Source organism: Calypte anna, chromosome 1 (assembly GCF_003957555.1).
Source record: "Calypte anna isolate BGI_N300 chromosome 1, bCalAnn1_v1.p, whole genome shotgun sequence".
NCBI lineage: Eukaryota > Metazoa > Chordata > Aves > Apodiformes > Trochilidae > Calypte > Calypte anna.
In genome coordinates this window covers 192,588,809-192,614,141 of record NC_044244.1, presented here as the reverse complement: position 1 = coordinate 192,614,141, position 25,333 = coordinate 192,588,809, and positions in this window count along the sequence as shown.

Sequence of the window (25,333 nt, the reverse complement as noted above, 5' to 3'; positions counted from 1 at the left end):
CCCAACTCACTCCTAGAGTCCTTGCGCCCGCTTCTAAAAGGTACAGATCCTTGTGCTCCAGTTACCCTGTCTGCTGAACAATTGCAAGCGTTACAAAACATCATGCTCCGTGTGTCCACTGGCTTTGTGGAACGTTATGATCCCACCTCTCCTGTTAACCTCACCATATGGAGCACCACTGACCATCTGCTTGGAGCAGTCACACAAATAAGGACAGCGGGAAAGACTCCTAGGGGTGAAACAGGAGTTTTGGAGTGGTTAAGCCCTCAGCTGCAACAAAGAAAAACTATTACCCAGAAAATTGAGCGCTTGGCTAGCCTCATAATTAAAGGTCGTCTTCGTATTGTGGAATTGAGTGGACGAGAACCAGCCCTCATCCAGCTGCCAATGGAGAAGGCGACCCTAGATTGGTACCTCCTTAATTCCTCTGAGCTTGCAGAAGCCCTGTTACAGGCACCAAGCATTGTTACCACTGCGCCACTAGCCCCAAAAACATTAGAGTGGCTAGGCCAGTGGCAATGGATCCTCAGGCCACTGCGAGAAGACAAGCCCATCCCAGACGCCCTTACTGTATTCACGGATGCTGGAAAACGATCCAGGAGAGCTGCAATCATATGGAAGAGAGGAGATCAGTGGTGTCAGCACATCATTCAAGCCTCCCCTCAGGACAACCTACAGACTTTGGAGCTCCTTGCAGTCATATGGGCTTTGCACACCTTTGAGGAACCCGTGAACATTGTCTCAGACTCCTTATATGTTGTAGGAGTGGTTTCTAGGATAGAGGATGCTGTTATCAAAGAAGTTAATAATCTGCGTCTAGGGATCCTGTTCATACAGCTTCAAAAAACTATCCGGTCTCGCAAGGAGCCCTATACCATCATTCATATCCGCAGTCATAAATGGGAAGAGGGCCTCGGGGAAGGCAATGCAAAAGCAGATAAATTAGTTGCATTGCACCAGACACAAGCTCTCCCCCGCGATATTGCGGCTAGAGAGAGCCACCAAATATTCCATCAGAATGCGAAGGGGCTTGCCCGAGACTTTAATATTTCCCTTCAGCAAGCGCGAGCCATTGTTAAAGCATGTCCAATTTGTAGCCATCATAATACCGGGGTGGGAATGGGAATAGGTGTAAACCCTAAGGGCTTGAAATCAAACCAGCTGTGGCAAATGGATGTCACACACGTGCCATCATTCGGTAAACTCAAATATGTGCACGTCACAATAGACACCTTTAGTCACTATATCTGGGCTACAGCACAAACTGGGGAAAAGGCAATTCACGTAGAGAGACATTTAAGCAGTTGTATTGCAGTCATGGGATTACCTCAAAAAATAAAAACAGACAATGGACCCGCGTATACCAGTCAAAAAATAAAACAGGTCATGAGTTTTTGGAACATAAAACACACCAGAGGGATCCCACATGTTTCTACAGGGCAAGCAGTGGTAGAACGTGCCAATGGTACCTTAAAAGGATACCTGGATAAATTTAAAAACATCCGCAGCCCTGGTGAAAGGCTCTTACGAGCCCTATTTGTACTAAATCACTTGTGTAGGTTTGGGGACAACGATATGCCGCCCGCCGTTATTCATTTCCAAAAAGAGACCACCCCAGCCCCCCCCATTTTTGTAACGTATAGGGACCCTGCGACAGGGCTCTGGCAAAAGCCTTCACAAGTACTCTACTGGGGAAGAGGTTATGTGTGTGTTTCTACTCCAGCAGGTTCTAAGTGGATTCCAGCAAAGTGGACTCGTCCAGCTATAGTCCATGAACAGTCCACTGGCCCGGAGACGCCACCGACTCCAGATAACCTCTGACCCTTTTACCTCCTGGTTGACATCCCTTGGACTGAACCCTTGGTTAGTTTCCTTCTTGGAAAAAATTCTCGTGGTTATAATAGTAATAGTTATTTTGTTATTGTTTTTGCCTTGTGTGTTGCAGTGTATTCAAAGGATGATAATGTCAGCTTTTGTAAGTAACAAGACTGTAATGTTAGCTAAAGAAAACGGGGGAAGTGTTGAGAGTTTTACACACGAATGGTTGCTAGACAAAGGACATGACAGTGTGCAGCTGGTCAGCGTATAGGCGACAAGGACAAGGTGTCCTTGCCACCAACTGTTACACAGTAACAGTGTGCTGTGGTTAGCAGTAAGGAGAAGTTAGCCCCCAAGAAGAATGTTCCAGAAACCGCAAGGCTGCCCAGCTACACTTACGTCAGTAGCTAAGAACCAATGAGGAGCTTAGCTTTTTGCAACATGTGCGAGCTGATCTGTATAAATATGCACCGAATGTTCAATAAAGTTGAGGCCTGCTGACCATGATAGCATGAGGCTTGTCTCCCGTGGCTCCGGTTATCCCGACACGTGGTTTAAATGGAATAATTTGCTCAGTTTTTATCTCAGCTCAGTGTCAGACTCATAGTTATGTGCAAATTCATTTGCACCTTCAAATTTATTCTCATGTGATGATGAATTCTTCTCCTGCTTAGTCAGGAATAACATAAACTTTTAGGACAAAAAAAATGGTGAAAACCCCTGCTTGTCAAATCTCAGACCATGTAATCAATGCTTGTCCTTCCATTCTGCTGACTGCTTTTTTGGTCCCATGGATCACAACACATGTCCTCTCATTTTGTAAGCATTCCAGAGCTGACATTCTGGTCATTTGCTGATTTTGCAGTCGTCGTCATTAGCTTTTCTTTTAGAATTCAAGGGCTTTTTTTCCTATCCACTCCTGTTTTTGCATTTTGTATTTTCACAATTTCCATAGTATTTTTATGCCATGGTCTCACTAAGCTACTTGCAGGTGCCTGGCTGAAAGCAGATATGTGACCTCCATGAGGCAAGTGGCTACATTTTCTCAATCTGAAATTTCTGCAAATTGCATAAAGCCTCTTTCTGACTGCAGGCACAAGAGAAGGTCAAGAAAAACACTGATTGCTAAAAACAAGAATGTGACTCTTTATGTAAGAATCATTTGACAGGAGAGTGGCAGATAAGTATAAACTTTTTGTAACAGATGAATGATTAAAATTGTTATAGCATTGTGTTTATAAATTTCTATCTAATTTTTGTAAGATGCCCAGTAAGCAAATTGTCTGAAAGAAATTAATACACAAGTAACAGAGTTTCTTAGAAATTTTTCATCAGTGAAAAACACAGCTAATATAAAATTACCATTTTCTATGGGAAAATGGCTGTGAAAATAGTATTTGCCATTAAATAATCTACAGAATCTAAAGTTCTGTTTAATAACCTGGCTGAAATAATTTTAACCTGTAAATAACAGTATTATTTAAATAGATATCTACCAGTATTATGGTCTAGTGATCTGAAGTTCAGTATAAGGTAGTCAGATGAGTAAAGATAATGTGGGTTTTTTTGTTTTGTTTAGTTTTTAAATCTAATGTCTAAAATAGGTAAAATTAGATAGGGAAGAATATATAACTTTCCTTTCTTATCAAGGCACAACCATGTCTATATTTTCCTGTTAACCTGTTTTTCCTCTTCCTACAATGACTCCAAAAATGTAGAAAAAAAAAAAAGACTGAGATAAAAAGCCAAAGAATGTTCACCTGGAAACCTTCACCTAGGCTTTTCTACCATCTATAACAATTATATATTGCACATACTTTTTCACAATGCCATACTGAGACATAAGAAATTTTTAAAACCTTTACGGACTACTACTCTGCAAACTCATTATAGACTGACTTAGGCTCTTTATGCCATTGTCCCAAGCCAGCTGGGTGGCAGCCAGATCTGGAAAACCCACCTGTAACAGTGTGAAGCTGTGCTTGAGCTAATAAACCTTCTCTCTCAGAAAGATAAATTGGCCCAAACACACTTCTCTACTAAGACATCTGTACAACATCTACATAGCTGGACTGGATTTATCTGCAGGTAAAAACCACTTGGGTTGGCATGGGTTAGAACATTACTAATTGTGGATTTCCCTTTCTTAAACCTCTGATTCCTGGTGAGAGAAGCCTGAAACCAGACAGTTTTTACTGTGGAGACCACAGTATCTATACCAACCAGAAAATTAACACATTCATCCCAGGGAAAGGCTTTCTGAATGAAAAGCTGAAAAGCTTTCTGAAAAGCTTTCTACCATAAACCATTGGCAGTGCTCACACCATCACCCATGCTGTGTACACAGCACACTGGTCTAGGAAGCACACAAGGAAACATGATATATACTGTGCCTCTCCTTGGAAATTCCATCTGATAAAAAAGTATTATAGCTGTCAGCACCTGGTAGGCAGCCTTCTTCATCCCTGCTCCAATGTTTCTTAAAGATTCTTTATATTTATAAGCTCTTGATTCAAGGTTATTTTTAATTGCCATGCAATTAGTACAGTAGTTTGTTGTTATCTTGAAACACAGACAGAAGATCACTCTGTAGGCAAACCTCAGAGTCACTGTGCAAAAACATACCTAAGCAGCTTGAAAGAATGAGGAAAGGAAGCTGTCCTAGATGTCCTACAGTCAAAACCATCCATAACTTTTCCTGTTTCCATACTACTGCAGCACTCCATGGAGCATTCGGAATTGCTTTTTCTCTTTCCTTCTCAGCCTACTCCTCTTCCTGCAGTCCTTTACCAAACAGACTTCCCCCTGCTGCAGATTGTAAGGAGGAGTATTAAATGAGTTTCACAGGAATCATGGGGAAAACAGGTGACTGAGGTCTGTCATGTCCACAGGCCAGAGCTGCAAAACTTTCTACCAAGAAAACAGAGATACAGGAGAGGATCTGCCTAATCCTCCTTTACACATTTGGTAATCTTTGAACAATAGAAGACTAAAGCATTGTTGACAGCTCTGCAACATGCTCTTTTCTTAGCATTGTGTTTCAGCAAACCAGTTATTTACAGTGTTTGTACAGACAGAATAGTATTTTTTTCCCTTGATAATAAATACTCAAAATAACACTCATCAATCTGGCTAAGTCTGCTCATCCTGCTTTCAGCTGCACAATGACCTTTTCATGCTGACTGAGTAATGTGTCCCTTACACAGTTTGCAACAGATATGGATTGCTTACCTTCTCTTTCTGCTTGATGACATACTGATTAATAGCACCATGAGAACTAGCTCCCTATGATCAATTAATCATCTGTCATAATTGTTCAGTGGCTAAATAATTATTAATTTTGGGTGCTTGTGATAGTGAAGGTTGACAGTGTTAGAAAGGAGAACATGTTCTCTCTGCTTCACTGGGGACCTGGGTATAAAAATCTCATAGAAGATATATGTCAAGGCATTTTATCCTTCTGTAATTTGGATCCTAATAACTCATTTCAGGTAATATATCAAAGTATTCATTAGTTGTCAGTTGTCAAGGGAAACTGATAATGGGAAAACAATGCCTTTCTTGGGAACACTGATGGTGTGAAGGCTTTCCCAGCCAACCCCAGCTCTGCTGCACTAATTCAATACTAGGATTCATGAGTAAAATTATTTACCTTCACTGACTGTTCAATGATCTATGTGCAAAGAATTAAGATATATTTTCTCCTGCTAGTTATCAGTGAACACAGATCAGCATTTGAAAACACCAAACTAATCAGAGGTAAACTGAAGTAGGTCTTGACATAAACCTTAACTCCAATACTAAATTCTTCTTGGCCTATAAGGAGTCTCACCTGAGAATGTGGCAGCATTCAATATTTGCCTTTTTTCCATCTAGATCTGAAATTTGGCCTGTCAGTGGGTAGGAACTCAAGGAGTTCATTAAAAAAGGAGAACTCTGGTTCAGCATCAGAGTAGAAGACAACAGCCAAACAGAGGATCAATTAATGCAGAGCATGCCATAGGAAAACTGACCTCATCAAGTGTGGGCCAGAGATTCTTTCTTTATATTTATCTCAAGATAGCTGACATTTCTACTACCACACATTACTACAGAATAGATTTCCCTGCAAACTATGAAACTGGAGTAAAAATTTTATCCTAAATTACTGCATATTGGGCAGTCTCCAGATTTAGTCAGGTTTAGCCCAGTCTCTGGATTTAATTGTATTAAATTCCTTCTTTTTTTCCTCACTTCTCTTCCTTTTCTCCCAGTTGTTTTCATCTATAAGTTTACAGGCAGATGTTGGTTTGTTAAGCTGAAACTATGTAAATTAATTAGTAAATTATGCTGCAATTGCTGAGAGTAGATAAGTTCCAACAGAACTTACAGAAAGACGAAAAAAGAAAAAGAAAAAAAAAACAACTTCCACGAGCAGTTTTTACAAAGCCTTAAAATTAATGAATTATAAGTCCTGCCACTCCTCTTTATATCCAGATTTTTTTTCATCTTTATTAAAACTAAGTGATCCTGCTCTGGCAGAAGAGTTGGTCTCAATGATCACTCAAAGTCCCTTCAACTCCTAACATTCTGTGATTCTGTGAAAAGGCAAACCAAAGCCAGCTTCAAATCCTGAGGATTTTAGGGGGTTGGGACCTTGCAAAATGCTCTCTCTTAGACTTGTAAACTATTTGTAAGCAATATTTGCAGTTTTCCAGTTGTGATCTTACCTTTGACCTGTGTAACTCAGAGGTAATACTGGGAACGGAGGGGAGATACTCAAAAGCATTAGAAGACTAATCTCATTTACTCTTATAGGTACAGAGGCTTTTTAAACATCACTTACTAGAAAAGCATGAAAAGTTCAACTATACCCTGGAAATGATCCCTTTTTATCACTTTTTTCAGAATTAAATTTATGTATTGCATGAGTTGAGTCCTCTTTGCTAGAATGTCATTCTCTCACCATGTTTTGGATAATAGCTAACTGCTCAGAAGCAGGCAGAAGTGTGTTAAAATACATGCAGCATCTTTAAATATGTCACTGAAGCAGCTTCAGTGTAGGTCCTTTTTCCTCTGTTAATTATGATTTAATGAATAAGATCATAATGCCAGATAAATTTTATCTCTTTAAACTGTTTTCCAATGGCTATTAATAACTTATTATTGAAGTTGATGATGGCTGTAAATGATAATGATTTTTTTCAGGGAAAATTTCTTCAGAAATATTTTCTTTTTTTTTTTTTTTTTTTTCCTAGGAAATTAAAGGCATCCTTTACTATAAGTTTCATATCACTCTTAGCAAAATTGGTGTTCTTAGAAAATTGGTGTTCTCAGACATGGTGCTGTGTGGTATTCTGAGGTAGTGAAGTGTGGGAGCAACAAGATCTGTTTAATACGAGATCAGTACTTTGATATGAATTTGTTTTATGGTATTTGCCATAGTGGACCATCAAATCCCACAGAAGTAATTTTTATTTATTTACTAACAATAAGTTCATTTAAGTGCTGCCATAGCCTAGTCTTCATAGACAGTTGGATTGCCATTTCAAGATAGAATAGTGCTATATTACATGTGCCAGAGAGATAAAAACCATTTAGACTTTCTCAGACTCTTGATCCAGTGAATTATTTATTCATTTATTTGATTATTCATTATCATTAAGGATCTTTTCAGGCTTACTTTTACTGGACAATTTACACATCTGTATGAATGCTGATATTTCAAAATTATATTAGTATCTGATGGTTGCAACTATTATTCTTACTATGTATTTGACAGATAATCCCAAAACCTTCTTTTCATGTGAATTGTTGCAACAGAGAAATATCAAATACTTCTCATTTCTGAAGGTCAGAACTCAAATTGCATTGTGTCTTCAGGATCAGGTTTAGACAGAGGGGTAATATCTTTTAGTAGATCAGTAGATATGTATGGAAGAAACAGACTAGACCTTGGACACATGAATCATTTTTCAGAGGACTCTGACTGTCACAATATCATGTTCCACTTTTAAAATTTCAACATTATTTTGCAACGTGTATTATGCAGATATGTATATTAAGTTTTCAGTATAGGCAGGGTAGAATTCTCAGAGTTAATTCTCTCAGGAAAACTTGTACCCATTGTTATTTACAGAGCTTGAGCTTTCTGCAGGTCTTCTTGCCAATAAAAACATTTTCGCCAGAAAGCTAACATAATGACAATAAACAAGGCTGGAAAACACATTAACAAAACAGCTCAAACTTCTATTTACCCTGCATTAATAAATGCCCAGGTGGTTTGAATCCCTTTTGCATTGCCAAATCAGTGTAGCAAATGACAGAGGACAAGAGAGAAAAATGAAAGACATTTCTACTGGAGTAAAAGATTACATAAAGCTTAATTATCTCCCAACAAGAGTTAAGTGAACATGACTAGACAGCTATATTCTGTATTCTTACAGGTTTGCAGCACTACCAGGACTAGTTCCTTATTTCACTCTTTCTTGAGTCACATTTTAAGACTTTGTGGAAGTGTGGTGTAGAAAGTCCTCTTACTTAAGACCTTCATGAATAAAGAGATAACTTCAACCCAAAAACAGTCTTGGGCATCTCTTTGGAACTTAGGTGGGTGGTGGCCCACCCTGTGTTCAAATCTGCAATCCCAAATACTTCGAATAGGTGTCACTTAATCCTGGAGGTCCCCATGCTTCACAGCCACAGTGTCACCTGCTCTTTAAGCACATGCAAAAATGCCATGCTTTTTACAGGACTGAATCTGACACTCTGTTTGCATAAGCTTTGTGATAGATCATAAGACTGAATTATAAAGAAAAAAAAGATGCACGAAATGTTGTAGTATCAAAGCTCAGAGCAGCAAATAAGTATAAAACCACTATTTCATAGCTTAAAAAAAGAGGGGTTCCTTGTTTTTTTAAAAAAATCCTATGTTCATATATCTCCATTTATCATAAATACAAGTGTTCTAGTTTTGCTCAAAGAATTTAAAGTAAAACAGGGATTTCTAGATGATAATATAATGACTATGTGTTAATACCACCATTCTAATGGTCTCAATGGTACTAGTTTTATTTTCTAATAACCATATCAATATTTGTAATGCTACTCATATACTGTTATACTTCTTATGATCCAGAATATCTGAAGGAAAATTACACAATAAAAACCTTACAACTCTGCCATTAAAAACAGTGTATAATAATAGGTGGGTTATGCTATCACCTATAATTAATTCAGTTTGATTATTGCCACCTCAAGTCAGTGGCAATGATAATATTTCAGAACTAAAGAATGACCTGATGACAAAATACAAAAATAAAGCAGGATACAGCTGACTTGCTCACAAGACACTGACATGCTGCCCAGATCTGTCAGATTTAAACATCTTATGAATAAAGAACATTCCTAGATAGCTTTATAAAGGGTTACTTCATCTCAAAAGGGATGGAGAGTATTGCAATGTCTCTGAGACCAATGAAATCCGAATTTCAAAATGAACCCATGCATCAAAAAGGTGCATCTGGAGCTTTATTATACCTGACCTTGCTGGTGCAGTCTATTGAATGATTCAGTCTAAAAAGTTGTTTAGTTTGGATAAGAGCTGGTTAACTGCAAATCAATCTAGATAATTATAGATAAGTATAGGTATAGATACTGATATGGATATAGAGATAAATAGGTAGGTAGGTAGATAGATAGACAGATAAGATAGATAGACAGACAGACAAACAGTATTTGGGGAAGAGGCAGTAGGACAGCAGCTGAAGTTTAGCTTATTCTCACTCTGAACTGAAAGCCTGTGACTACCACTTAGAAAAAAAAGGGCTTACCTCAAGGCCATGGGATATCAATGGAATTTTCCTCATCACTTTTTTTATGGATTTAAGAAGACTCTAAGATTGACATCTTATTAATTAGTATTTTTTTTTATCAAAAAATGCTTTTAACCACAGTAAAAAAGCTATTAAAGGAACAGTGATTGTTGCATCACACTTTTGATATCACAAGTCCAAAGATGTAACTCTGCAGATAATGTGATCATCCTTGGATAAGAGTGCTACTAAGTGTGGCTATTTTAAGCTTTCTAGGTTTCTGAAAGTAAAAGGTGTTTTCCATCATCCTTGATAATTGTGTATTTTTTGGCTTGAGATGATTCATCAAGTCAATTAATACCCAAACAATAACTGAGCTAAAAATCTGTCTCTTTGTTAAACTAAGATTGTTTATCTTGGACTAAAATTATGAAATATATTCTTTAATTTCAATGAAAAAATTAGTTTTCTTGGAAGCATTTACTAATGAAAACATTCAAAATTAACTGTCTGTTCCTCAAAACCAGTTGAACTGGGTTGACATACAAGAGTAAAAAAGGAGACACCTGAGGAAAGAGCTTTGCAGGCTGGATATGTCCATCCTGCTTTATAAGAATGTATCCATGAGTGGTGTCAATGCAAGATATTCTCCACCATGTTTATACCAGCACTACCCAATGGGGTGGGTAAAAAAATATCCATGTTAGTTAGGGTAGCAGGAGCTGACTCTCCGAAGTTCTTTTTTTCCTTGTTGTTTAGTAACATTCTGGAGCAAAATCTTGGTCCAAGACCTTGACATGACCCATGATGAACAAAGAGGAGCGTGAAATTTTTTGGACTACCCTTAAGGCTGAGCTGCATGGTTTTTAATCAAGTCAACGCAGACTTATCATTGCTTTAATGTCTTTTCTATTTTGTGCTTATTGCCATAATAGTGGCTCAGTTTGATAATGTAGTTTCAGAGCATTATCATATAAGTAGCTTTCATATCAAATTAGCAAACTATGTAACAACAGGATGAGAAAACTAATGTGTGCTAGATGTTGCTTACAATCAGCTGCTCCATCTTCTACAAAATTACATCAGTGACCTTTCTTTTTACTTGTTCTCAGTACAAATCAGCCAGTATGAAAATCTCTGCTCTGCTGTTAAAAACAGAAGAGAGATCATCCCACCTATTACATGTTGTTGTTCAGACCAACATGCATGTTGACCTTATAGAAAAAAGAAAAAAAAATTTACACTAGACACTTATCTTGTATTTATCTTTTCTTTGAAATATGTACAGAATTTTGCAGGAAAATATATTTCTGTGCTTATGCTATCTGATAGCTTGACACTGTGGGTCCATAGTGATTAATACTGGATCTGTGCACTGATGCAGCACACAGAAGCACTACTTGCTCCAGATCTTAACCACACACCTGACTGCTTTTGTCAGAATAGCACCCAGTACTGGATTTATGTCACCTTAGTGTTGCCTGAAAGACAACAGGGGATAAGTGATCCAGGAAGAAGATACATGGCAGAAGTCATCCTGCAGGTAGTTTTTTAAGAGGCAGACTATGTTTACTCCAGAGCTGCACTGGATGTTCCATGCAGGGCTGCTTTTAAGTGCACACTTGTGCCAGATTTCCTGTACTGTTCAGCAAGCAAGTGAAGCATTCACCTGTCCTGAACTGACCTTTAAGGATGCTTTCACCAACCTGACCTGTGAGTTAGATCAGCTGCAATCTCTTAAAGTTCTTCACAAAATTCGTCTGTGGCATGAAAAAAACTAGCAATGATGCTCAGGGTCCCCAGGTATATTCCTCTCTTTCCAGAGACACAAAATTCAACGTACTCTGAACAGGCAGGTATTGAAGCTTTGAGTTAAAGACAGAATGACTTAACCCATTCAGGGAAGAGTCAAATCTCATTCTTTTGCAAGATAGGTGAGTTATATCAAAATGTATTAAGCTATCAAATTTGTCTCTGAGTACATACACATTGATTTTAAGAATGCCATGCCACTTTATTTAATCAATTAATAAGTGATTTTATAACCTGTGGAAACAAAGGTCCAAGGAATGAACACAACAGCTGCATTGAAGAAAAAACAACTTTGCAGAAGCACTGGTGACACACCTCAGGGATCTGAGATAAACAGAGAACACAGAAACAAGAAGCGGGGCACTCACGGGAAAGAAGGAACTTGAAGAGATTTATGTGATATTTATGGCTTTGTTTTCTGTAGAAATATGTCAGCTATATATCTGGCAAGATAATATGGGAGTTCAGGAAAAGAGGCTATACATAATTGGCTACTAACTCCAGGTACTAGCACATAAATAGTCTGGTGCTCAATGAAGTTTGATTCTGTCTTCACCATCATATTCAGTCTCTGAATCTTCATCCATCACAATAACTGTACCTCCATATTTCTTTATCCTCTGTATCTTTCAGCCAAACATTTTGTAGTAATGAAAACCATTCACCTACAGGTGTGAAACTTTTTCACAGAGGGGCACCACTTTAGGTGCTGACAATATTACATTATTAGCTATTTTTAATAATGGTTTTATTAATTATTGAATTGATCATCAATATTCACAGTCATCAGACGTATTTCAAGAATTTGTCTAAATACTTCATTTCTGATTCAGTGCAATGTTTGTCATGTATGGTGTTCAGTTTGGCTAAAGTTATTGACAGGCTCTTGGTAACTGTGATGTCACAGCTCCAGTAGTTTGCATAGTTTTTTGCACAAAATATACATGACATTAATTGAGCTTGTGATATATGTTTACAAGTGTAAAATAATGGTATGTTATAAAGGAAATACAGTTTTGTTGGTAACTGTCACACAGTGTACAGTAATGCCTTGGTTTCTCTAAAGTTTGTGCCAAAAATATCACTTCCCTTCCCAATGTCAGAACTTCTGTCAAGCCATTTTGTGTGTGTGTAATATAGTAATTATTGAGCGATCTTATTGCAGTGCTTCTCCCTGATATATCACAGAATTGTAAAATGGTTTGAGTTGAAAAGGACCTTAAAGACCATCTAGGTCCAACCCCTCTGCATAGGCAGGGACACCTCCCACTAGACCAGGTTGCTCAAGGCCCATCCAACCTGGCCTTGAACACTTCCAGGGAGGGGGCATCCGTTACTTCCTTGGACAACCTCTTCCAGTGTCTTACCATGCTCAGAGTAAATAAATTCTTCCTAATATCTAAATCTACCCTCTTTCAGCCTAAAACCATTACACATTGGGTCATGTTGTATAAAAAATGGAAAAAAAGCTGTAGCTCTCAAATATAGATGCAAGTCTAAGGAGGGCAACCAGGCTGATGAAGGGACTCGAGCACAGACCCTTTGAGGAGAGGCTGAGAGAGCTGGGGCTGTTCAGCCTAAAGAAGAGGCAGCTCAGGGGAGACCTCATCACTCTCTACAACTACCTGAAAGGAGGTTGTAGCCAGGTGGGGGTTGGTCTCTTTTGCCAGATGACTTTCAACAAGACAAGAGGGCACAGTCTTAAGTTGTGCCAGGGGAAGTTTAGGTTAGATACTAGAAAGAATTTCTTTACGGAGAGAGTGATCAAGCATTGGAATTGGTTGCCCGGGGAAGCAGTGGATTCTCCATCCCTGGAGATATTTAAAAAGAGACTGGATGTGGTTCAAGGGTTGGACTCGATGATCTCTGAGGTCCCCTCCAACCCAGCCAATTCTATGATTCTAAGTCATATAACACGTATAACAAGAAAAGTAATAATAACTATCTGGTAAGTACTAGAACAAGGAAAAAGAAGGAATCATACTTTTTAAAGTGGTTGATCATTCACAAAACACAGAACTTTGTACTTCACCCTCCTTTCTCTTCCTTCACCTTTGAAAGTTTGTGCCTGGTGCAGCTGTACATCTGTGGGTGCACATTGTGTTTCAGGTTCATTTTCCAAACCAATCAAGCAGAGACAGCAGCACTGCACTGGTTTGATGTGACTGTGCAAACCTAGAAAATACTAACCTGAGATCAAGAAACCAGGGATGGATGTATTCTGTCTCTGACAGTTCCCTAAGGACCCAGTTCAAAGGCAGAGGAGTATTGTAGTCCCCTTTTATAGACAGAAGAAAAATCAGGAAAAATATTTCTAAGTTATTCTACTGCCAAAGTACCTCTGGATGGGAATTTGCATATGGATAATCATAAAAACGGATTGTACACAGCCCACTGAAACATGAGAAAACTGTGACAAATGCACACTAAAATTCAGTGCCTTTACCACAGGATCATCTTTCATCTCTGAGAAGTATCATTTTTAAAATGTAGGCACAAACACTAAACCTCCAGCACCAATCTCCACACTGGGGAGAGCTGTGCACATTAAAGCTCCTGAATGTTACAGAAAGCACGTTTAATTTTTGAAGGGCAGGGTTTCTCCACGCAGCTGTTATGTATGTTTGGTTCTCAAAGATGGGGAATGAAGGAATTAATTTGGGGGGAGGGAGGGGTAAAAGGGAAAAGGATTGAATGTTTGGGATGTTGCATTTGCCTTGATCTCCAAATCCCTAGCTACATCCAGAAAGAAATGATCTATAACAAGTCTTACTGTGATGCTGTTGAGAGAGCCTGAATTATTGGAAATATAACCTGACTTACTTATTTGTTTAGCTCTGTTTTCACTGAACTAAAGACAGACAAACTACAGATCAGGAATGTTGTTGTTTTTTTAATCTCTTAACAATAGAGATACTTCTTTGCATTTCCTCCTTGGAGAACCTGGCAGACAAAGAATGGTATTATGAAATCATAAACTGATTTAAGCAGCTTCTAAAACTAGTCAATAGACTCATGCTTCTTCCCTGTTGTACAGGGAGAGTGTCTGTAATTTAACAGATTAAATTTGAACCTCAGAGACTGCAAGCTCCAGTTTGCTAAGTGAATCTGCTCCTTGGCAGTGATGTGATTTTGTGCAGGAGAATGGAACCCCTCTGAAACTGACTGACCTGGCTTATCTTTGCCACATGGAAAGCAAAGCTGTTATCTAAATCTCAACAGGTGTACGAGGCAATAGGAAATCTAAATTGTTAACAGAACTGAGTTTGGTCAGAGATTTTCCTTAGCACATCTTTCCCCTTCTGTATTTGAATATATGACAGGTACATTTAATAAGTGGGGAGGAAAAAGGAAAGAGATACTGTTTCTTAGGGTTTTTAGCTATTTACTTTTTAGGGGCCTGAAAGACAAACAGGACTTCAGAGCTTCCTTAGGGTGATGCTACTTCAGTTCATTCCTCTCAGGTTTGTTTGTTTCTTTCCACAGTAGTCAACCTTTCACTTAGAATCCCTAACTTTTCCACTCAGATTTTACCCTGCCCAGTTCATGCTCCAGATTTTCTAAGGATCTTTTGCTTCTCAAAATTCTCTCCTGGTTTTTATGTTCACACATCACATCAGAAGAGAGGCTTTACTTGTAGCCCACTTCAGCAGTTCCAATTATTCAGTCTGCACAACAGGAGAGATTCTCATTTACCCAACAGCACGAAGCTTGAGCAGATTTTATGTATCCCTACTACAGCACTTTTCTCCAAGGCTGTGCTAAATACCCACATTTCTTTGCTAGTCCAGGGCAAGTTTTGACATGTTTTAGCTGACCTAAAGTCTACAGCTTCTCAATGCTTCTTTCAGTAATAGTAACAAATAACTTCAGGGGATCAACAGAAAATATAACCCAGTTGTTGGGTTTTTTTCCAGAATTACCAGAGAGAATTGGACCTTCTGTTATAAAAAAAATGGAAAGAAAGGAAGAAGAATGTTATCTCCTTTTGTCTCCTCTAATCTTCCACAAAGCCATTTGTCAGTTTCTTACCCCATATACCCATATTTTTGCAAAAATACTCATAACTCCACAGACTAAAAAAAAAAAATGAACAAAGAAAGTTACACCAGAATACAAGACTAATGGATGTTGTTCACCAGGAAAGAAATTAGCTGTGTGCAAGACTGATCTTGCGACCATGTAGAATCTTACTGAGCATGTTGACTTTGACTCTAGGAAAAAGAAGTTATTTCAGAGACTGAGAGCTGGAATTGTGAATGGAATGTCCATCATTGTGACCATAATGACAAATTAGTCTGTACCTCTGCACATCACTTGGAGCAAAACTTCACTAAAGAAGACCTGTATCAAAAATACAACCTCATGCTGAGTTACTGCATGGTCAGTCCATCACAACTTAATGTACTCTGCTCCAGGGGATTAGCTACACTTGCAGATAAAATAAGGATCTTGTTCCCAAACTTATTTTGGTTTTGTACAGCTCCCAGGTATGGTATCTTACTGAGCTTCTCTCTTCCACTTCAAAGATCCCTTTTTCTCCCAAAGAACTTCTTAAGCAGGGGATGGCCGATACTTTCTTTTTGAAAAGGGGGCCTACAAGAAAGCTAGAGTAGGGCTTCTTACATAAGTGTGTAGTGAGAGGATAAAGGGAAATGGTTTCAGACTTGAAAAGGGGAGATTTAAGGTAGACATTAGGAAGAAATTCTTGTGGCTGCCCCCTCCCTGGAAGAGTTCAAGAGGCCAGTTTGAGATGAGGTCTTGAGAAACCTGGTCTAGTTAAAGGTGTCCCTGCCCATGCAGAGGGGTTGGAACTAGATGATCTTTAAGGTCCTTCCAAACCCTAGCTATTCTATGATTCTATGAGAAAATTCATAGTCTGAGTTCCTTCAGCCTTTCAGTCCCCTACAGAAATGTTCTAGTGAGATGTTCCTGATGTTCTGTCCATCACTTTCCTTTTTGAACCTCTTCTCTCCCAGGGCCTTCCACCCCAGAATTATTCTAGACAAATATCTTCAGAGCACAACAGAAGTCATCAGAGAACCAGAGGGACAATAATTTATCACAACCACTCCTAAGTACCATCTTTCTACATGCTTGTTATGTTCTCATCTTGGTTCTCTTGTCTTTGAACATCTGAAACTTAACAGATGGAAAAGAACATATTAAAGGGAAACCCCAAAAGCTCCTCATATTTTTATTTCAAAATTAGAATTTCATTAGAAAGTTGGCATATGAAAATATACAGCACATCCAGGCTGCATCCAGGGTTTAATTGCTTGTTGTTTTTTTTAAGCTGCCTGACATATTTGGAAAATACTCAAGAGAAGTTTCCCTCTCAAGGTTCTTTGGGGACTTTATTGGAAGGCAATAAAATCAATTGTTTATAAAGCCACATCACTTCATTCCAGGCATGGGCTGAAGTATGCATTTATTTAACAATAGATCTGCTTCTATGAAATGTAGGTTAACAAAATAAAAATAAGAAAGAAAATATTCTGAATCCATACAGCAAATTCTATGCACTGCTTCCAGAAAACTTTACAGTAGTGGATAAAATGCCTGCAGGACAATGAAGCACAGAGATGGTTGGTGAATAGCATAATTCCCATAGATAAAAGATCTAAGCTGAGATGCACCTAAGTTATGAGTCCCTCTAGCCATATTTACATAGCTTTGTCACAGAATCTACTAAACTTTATGAGGATCAGAGCTAGTTTAATTCCTTTCAGATACAGTTTGTAGAATAATGTGTTTAGATTAAGACATTTTAGCCACGTCTATGAATGTACAGTGGTCTGAAACTGAAAGCAATTGATTATCAACATACATGAGAGAATGGGTGTGTGACCACAACAACACCAGTTAAATGCAAACATTTATTTTCTCAAGAAATCATGGAAGTTGGTTTATAGATAAATGTTCTGCTTTGGCTGGCAATGTAAAAATAATGAGGTATTATATCAAGCAAAATGAAAGAACAAAAAAGCTCTGGTGGGAAAAATTACCTTGAGTGAGCTATTTGACTCCTAATACTTTGATCTGAGGTTTAGCAACTTAACTTTTTAAAGCTCAAGAGCTTTCAGCATGTTTAGCTGAAAGCTCAAAGGATACAGTAGACTCCATCACCAGACTAAAATACAGAACAATATTTAGTTAGTTCCTCAGAAATAAGGGATGAAAATATTCTCTGCATTCACTGATTTCAAATTATTTGTACTTAGTGTCACTAAATTTTTAAGTATTGGTGTACAAGGACAATGTCAGCACAAGATGCTTTCCTACTATTTGCCCTAATTTATGCCCCATTCTTCTCAGAATTCACCCCTCAAAATGAGGAAGGAAGACTTTCCTGCACTAGGATGATTTAAGGAAATATGCAACATTGAATTAATTATTTATTTTATATTTGTTGCAAGCTTAGTATAGAGTATTCTAACTAGAAGCAGTGACCCCCCAAAATGCAGGCAATCTTGGAGATTTAGCTGCTGCAGGAAAATAACAGTACTGTGTTCTTAAATAGAAAACTAGGTGCATACAAGGCAAGTTAAAAATGCACATGTGTCCTGGAATTGCTGGAGTTCATGGCTTTCTACCCCCTCCTTCTGGTAATCTGCTGATATGAGTAGATGACTCAAAATGGAATTATGAAAGGAAAGAATATCCCAGTGGTGTTTAGTAGAATTATATAGAGAGCTGAGAAACCTCAGCATCTCCCATTTTGAACTCTGTGAGATGCACTATTAATGAAGTAAAAAAGTAAATGCTAAAATAAGCCAAAATATAAGTAGAAAAAATACAGAAGAGATCATCAATACTCCCAGGGTTAATCTGGGAGTCATCCAAGGGTTATCAGTTTTGCTGAGAACAATAGTTTAGCTCTCAAAATGTTCACATAGGTTAAGATATTCAAACAGAATGTGACCCAAAGGCAGATGCTCATCTTTTCCTTTAATGTGGTAAGGCATGCAAGCTTTTCTCTACAGTCAGGAAGACAAGCCAAGTACTTCTGAAAACTTCCACAAGGCCAGCCTGAGATTGTAACCTTTTCACCCTGACTCTGGAAAACCAATCAGGTCACCTCCCTGTCAATGACATGCAGTAGTCCAAAGGACTGGGAAGAAGAATTTTTAATAAAGTGCTGCATTTTCTTTCATTTTCAAAAAGTTGAACACTCTTTTGAGTGTATCTTTTGAGATAATGTGCCTGGGACCTGAGTTTTTGAATAATCATAGATTGGCTGTAGTTAGTGTCAAGAGGCAGGGGACCTAAGATCCTAGGTCTTCATAGCTTCAGAAAATTTGAGACAAGAAACATCTCAGCATAATCTCTTGCACAGATACTTTTATGAAAATTTCTCTCTATTACTCTTGCTTGAGCAGAGCGATGGCACAAGAAAAATGCAGTTGTGCAGCTGTCAAAAAAATGAAGGAAAGAGGAGACTGGATGCAGCTGTGATCCAAACAGGGCTTAGGAATGACAGAATTTTAGAATACATCTTTTTCCATTCTTACTAAATTTTTCTGAGAGATAGGCAGCTAATAAGACAGAGGGACAGGTATGTTTCTCTATGTGTCCAATAGCACTACTTCAGATTAATCTGGGTATTCAAATAAAAGAAAAAAATATTTCTCTGTCCATTGACACTTCAGATTATATCTATGTGACATTTTAGAGGTCTGAATCTCTGTGGGTTGGACACATGTATAAAAGTTCATAATGTCTTTCATATGATTTGCCAGTTGATTTCAGCAAATACCTATTCACAGTTCCTGCTTCATATCTTTTCTGGGGGAATTCAAAAGTTTCTCAGAAAAAAAGTTAATTTCCTTCTGTTCTGATGGGGAGAGATAATTGTAATAGATAGACTAGTGCTGTCTTCTTTTAGAGAATTAACAAGTCTAAGCATCTACTTGTTTTTTGATGTTTCTCACAAGGTAATATTTAAAATTATTCTAGTCTTAAACATTTCTTATATACAGTGTTTGCCTAATCTGTCACACTGTTGTTTACATACGTGCAGCTACATTTTCTTTCCTCTCTTATTTTCTTATCTTAATCCTAGGTAACAAAAATATTTGGATGGTGTAAGCAGAGAAACAAACAAGAATGTTTGAGGCACTAACAAGTGAGGATTAAAACCAAGGAGAGGACAGAGAAAGAAAAAAGCATTTAAGAACAATCTTAAAGGAGAGAGGGAAAAATGAGAAAGAAAAAAAGGAAAAAATGGATTGGCATGTGAGGTAAAAAGAAGAAAGTGATGGGGAAAGAATAACACAGCAGAACTGGCTGAAGCTGGATTTGAAAAGAAAACTTCAAATATCTCAAGATCTCAGCATGTGGGGGTATTTTGAAAACACCTTCCAAAGGAAAAGGAAGATTTTTCCACTGTTGTCACAAAAAAAAAAAAAAAACCAAACCAAACCAAACCAAACCAAACCATAGATGTGCCAAAACCAATAAACCAGTTTTTAATATGTGTTTATTAGAAGAGAATAAATATGGGAATTAACCGACCTTGATTTTATTAGTATTCATTTGCACTAACAGCAACAAGAGCAACAATAGCAGCCAAGATTTTTTTAAAAAATTAGAAATAAGAATGATAAATGAAGAATTAAAGATCTATTTTTTCTAGAAAGGAAAAAAACAAGTTACAGAAGAGGGGGAAAAAATAAAAGAAGATATAAAACTAGGAAAAATCAAATGCAAATATGACACTGGGGGGGAGGTGGAAGAGGATAAAAAAATCTTACCACCTTCCAATCAATTTTTTAATTTATTAATTTGCTCATCCTTCTTAATATCATCACAATATCACATCTGAGTGCCTAAAGGCCACAAAAGGATTTAATTTCACTTCTTCACCCCAGCCAGCAACAAGGGATGATGCTATCAGATCATTATTCCTAATTATCAGTGCTCCTCTGCTTTTCCTATGACAGCAAAAATAAAAACCAAAAAAACCCCTTGATCTGCAATGGAGCCTTTGGTGCCTGGACTCCAGCTCAGCAATATCTTCTTCTAGATAGGTGAACCACTGTCATGGGTTGTTTACCTTCACTGTGAAAGGAGACCAGCCAAAGTAGATGGCATGAATCTGTATGACATCTCCCCACTTCTCACCCTTCTCAAAAGCCCACATTAATCACACCCATGTGACTGCTGTTTTCTGATCATAAAATGTTGTCCCTATCCTTTCCCACACAGACAGACTGAACATTAGGAGTGGAGATTAACAATGTTTTAGGAATAAGAAAAAGCTGTTGGACCTCTAAAATGCTGTCAGGCGCTCTGTTTTTAAGAGCTCCCATGCTCTTTTCCATTGTATCTCTCCCAGTAATTGATATGTATTATGATTACTTCGGCCAATGCAATGCTCTTTTGGAAAAAGCCTATGTACTGGGAAGGAGAAAGGGAAGTTTGAAAACCATGAAGCATTCAACCAAAAAGTAATGATAAAATTAAGTTAACTAATTTTTTTTTTTTTTTCCACAGATAGTTTTAATCCATTGCACATTCATTCAGAAACCATAGAATCATAGAATCTGCCAAGTTGGAAAGGACTCATCAGCATCAAGTACAATTCCTGTCCCGGTGTAGGACACCACCAGAGTCACACCATGTGCCTGAGAGCCTCATTCAAATGCTTCTTGAACTCAGTCAGGCTTTGTGCTGTGACCACTTCCATGGGGAGTTCATTCCATTGCTCAACTGCCCTCCAGGTGAAAAACTTTCTCCAGATATCTAACCTAAACCTCCCCTGATTCACCTTCCTACCATTTCCCCGAGTCCTGTCTTCAGTCACAGGAATGAAGAAATTAGTGCCAGTCTCATCTCTTCCCCTTGTGAGGAAGTCATAGACTGCAATGAGGTCACCCCTCAGCCTCCTTTTCTCCAAACTGAACAATCCAAGAGACCTCAGCCATTCCTCATAAGTCATTGTTTACAGACCCTTCACTATCCTTGTTGCTCTCCTTTGGATGTTCTCCAATAGCTTGATGCCTTTTCTACACTGCAGTACCCAAAACTTCACCAAGTACTCAAGGTGAGGCCATGGTAGTGCAGAGTGGGACAATCACCTCCCTTGACCAACAGGCAACACGGTGCCTGATGCACCCCAGGACATAGTTGGCCTTCCTGGCCGCCAGGGCACACTGATGACTCATATTCAGTTTGCCATCAATCAGGACCCCCAGGTCCCTCTCCATCACACTGTTCTCCAGCCACTCATTCCCCAGTCTGCATTTGCCACCAGGGTTGCTCCATCCCAGGTGCAGAATTCGGCACATGCCCTTGTTAAACTTCATGTGGTTGGTGATTGTCCATCTCCCTAACCTGCCCAGGTCTCTGCAGGGCCTGCCTGCCCTTGAGGGAGTCAACCACTGCTCCCAATTTTGTGTCATCCACAAACTTTCTTAAAATTCCTTTCAGTCCTGTGTCCAAGTCATTGACTAAGATGTTGAAGAGGACCAGGCCAAGGATGGAACCCTGCAGCACCCCACTAATAATGGGTCACCAGCCTGATATTACCTCGTTCACGGTCATTTGTGCTCAACCCATGAGCCAGCTGCTAACCCATTGTAAAGCACAATTGCCCAGCTGTATGCTGGACATTTTGTCCAGGAGGATACTATGAGAGCCTGAAGTCCAGAAATACTACATCCACTGGCTTCCCTTGATCAGCTAGGTGGGTTACTATTTCATATAAGAAAATAAAGTTTGACAAGCAGGACTTTCTCCTCATGAAGCCATACTGGCTGGAACCAATGATTACATTGTCTTCCATGTGTTTTTCATTACCTCTCAGAATGATCTTCTTTATAATTTTACCAGGTACTGAAAATAGAGTGACTGATTTTTATTCTTTTAATAATCTATGAGACCCATGTTTCTACGATGGGTTTGTCTGACACATTCATGAACAGCATTATTTATACAAGTACCTAAACTCCAATGACCTCCCATACAGATGTCATCAAATGAGAAACAAACAGGAAAGGAAATATTGAGGGGAAGAAGGATTAGGTTTGAGAAATATTTTGTAATATTAAAGAAACTGCCCTTGTGATATAATGACAGTAAGGTTGAGCATTGTGAAAGACAATAAATAGATAGCAATAAAATCGATCCCAGGTTATATATCTGTTATAAACTCTTCCAGAAGCTAGAAGCTTCTAGTAGCTTTTCTCCAGACCTTGCAGGAAGTTATATTTCAAGAAAAGATAGGTACAGCACAGCATCTTTATCAACACTTATTTTACTTTTGAGATTAGCCAAAATTAATCAGAATAAATTAGCACCGCCGTGCTGTCAGACGCAAAGAAGGTCAAAAGCTTCACAGTCACTCTTAGAAAACTGGCAACAGAGAAAATTAGAGCTTTAGTGGCATTTATAAGAACATCTGTTCTGGAATCCCTGGAGTTGGCACTGCTGTCTTGTGTATCTCTGCAGAGAAGTAATTAGTACCATGGAGGACACCAAAATATCGGAAAGAAAAAAAAAGACTCCATGGTTAGCAGAGGAGAGATATTAAATTAGAAATATCAGAGTTCAATCCAACCACCTGACAGCCTATGATTAACCCCGGCAAAAGGAAAGACATGAAACAGCGGAGCAGCAGGTGAAACACAGGATGTCTGTGGTAGCCCTCCTTTTTGATTCACATGCTGGAAGACAGGCAGGGAGAAATTTACCAGCTTCATGAAAGTACAGCTGAGACTGCAATCTGAAGTCCCCTAATTTCTGCGTAACAAAATACTGCTTTTCCTGGAAAGAGAACTGAGATGAATTCTGACCTAGAAAAACAAGCGCTATGGCATTAACAATTGGAGAAGAGAAGGGATGGTTTTCCTGTAGTCAGTCTGAACAAATGCACCAATCACCTTTTCCATCATCCTCACAATGAACTTGGTGCTCCAATAGATACTGGCCTTATACAAACTACAGAGAGTATTTCCCTGCTCATGTTGTTTACATTTCTTGCAACTTGGAAAGTTCCAGAGGAAATATACTAATGAAATGAGTCTTATTTTGAGCCATCATAAAAATAGTTCTTAGAGAATGAAATCTCAAAAAAGGTTTTCTTGTTCTCTCGTGGGTTTGGTTTTTGTTTGTTTGTTTTGGGTTTTTTTGTTTGTTTTTGTTCTTGTTTTTTTGTTTTGTTGTGTTTTGTTTTGTTTTTTGGTTGGTTTGGGGTTTTGGTTTTTTTTTTATTTGGTGCAAAAATATTAATCAGACTTAATTTAGCTGCTTTCTGGAATAAACTAGATATAGAAACAAGCGTGCTAGTTAGTATTTGGTACATGGCATTTTCTCTTTAAATACCAGAAAAATAAGTCTAAATCCATAGAGAATAGAGACAATGATTTTAGGAAGGGAAAGGTTGAAATCCAAAGAGCAGAGCAAGATCATAAAATAAATGAGAAACTGTATCAGCTGTGGAAGAAGACATGAAAATAAATTGAAGCTTAAGGGAAGGATGGAAAGGCAAACGACAAAACTAATAATTTATTTACCAATTCTGTAATTTAAAATTCTAATTTATGTGCCCATCTATCCTACTCTAACATGTGTGTACCAAAACTTTCATCAACGCAACATAAAGACATAAAGTGTTTGAGCTTTGTACTCCTCTCCTCTGGAAACAGAGAAGGATATTCTATTAATCATTGCTCCTGCTTCTCATCTCCCCCTCTTGAAGATGAGGAGGCAGTGAAAAAGCTGAGCAGGGTTTATTATTTTCATACTTGGCTCTGATCCCTTTCCTTCAGATTGCCACCAGAAATGGGTTTGGTGACATCTAAAGAGGACTGAGCTATATGGGGAAATTAATTTTATCAGAGCTTCTTGATTAAGTAAGAAAAATCCAAACAACATCCAACCTGCCCATACCCCCAAAAAAAACCAAACCAAAACAAAATTCTCAGTCTCTGTTGACAGGGCACATGGCTGTAGAGCAGGGTGGTGATGCTGCAGAATGATCATGATGGTTCCCATCTGCTTCCTGCAGATCTCACAGGCAGGGGTCTCAAAGAAGTTTTGATGCCCCTCTCTTGATGCAGCACTCACAGAACTGGGCATTATGGTAGCATTTGCCTTACAGTACTCTGTGCTGCTCCTCCAGATGCAGTAGTGGTGAGTTTAATCATTCTTTCCTTCTATGCAGTTTGACCCTGCTCTTTACAAATACTAATAATCCTATCACTTCTTGTTAGACAATGAATACATTTATGCCTCCTGTTAACATATATTTCGTAGTAATCAGTGTTTCAATACATCAGTTAAAAGTGTTGCATTCACTCTTTATCTAATATTGTTTAATAGTGATTTTGAAGCACTTTACTCCAATGTTTAAAACACTGAGCTGTTACACTTCAAGGCTGAGTGAATCATCCTGTTCATTAGGATTGTAGATGGGACTGAAACTCTCACCGTAGTGATTTATAATCTCGCATTATCTAAATTCCTGCTGAGAGGATTTACAGCTTGAGCTGAACTGAGAACTTCAAAGTAGAACCACCTAACACATTATTTGATAAAACACGATAGGATTTGTTGAAAAATTTACTCCATCAACTGCACATTAAACTTCACAGTAACATAAAATATTAAAACATCACAGAACATTATAACAGAAACAACTCCCAACTACTCAAAGCTACAGCAAATCACATAAAAGGGCAGATTTGTGATCAGAACAGACAACTTAGAGGTTTTCTACAGCAGACAAGTAGATGTATGTACCTAAATCTTTTTACATTATAATCACCATCTCAGTCATCCACTTTTAAGAAAACAAAATGAATGTGCATATAACACGTTTCAAAAGAAGGGATCAGATTTGAAGAGGTTTTTAGCTACTGCATTGCTATATACATACTGGAATGCTAACACAAACAAGCCTGACT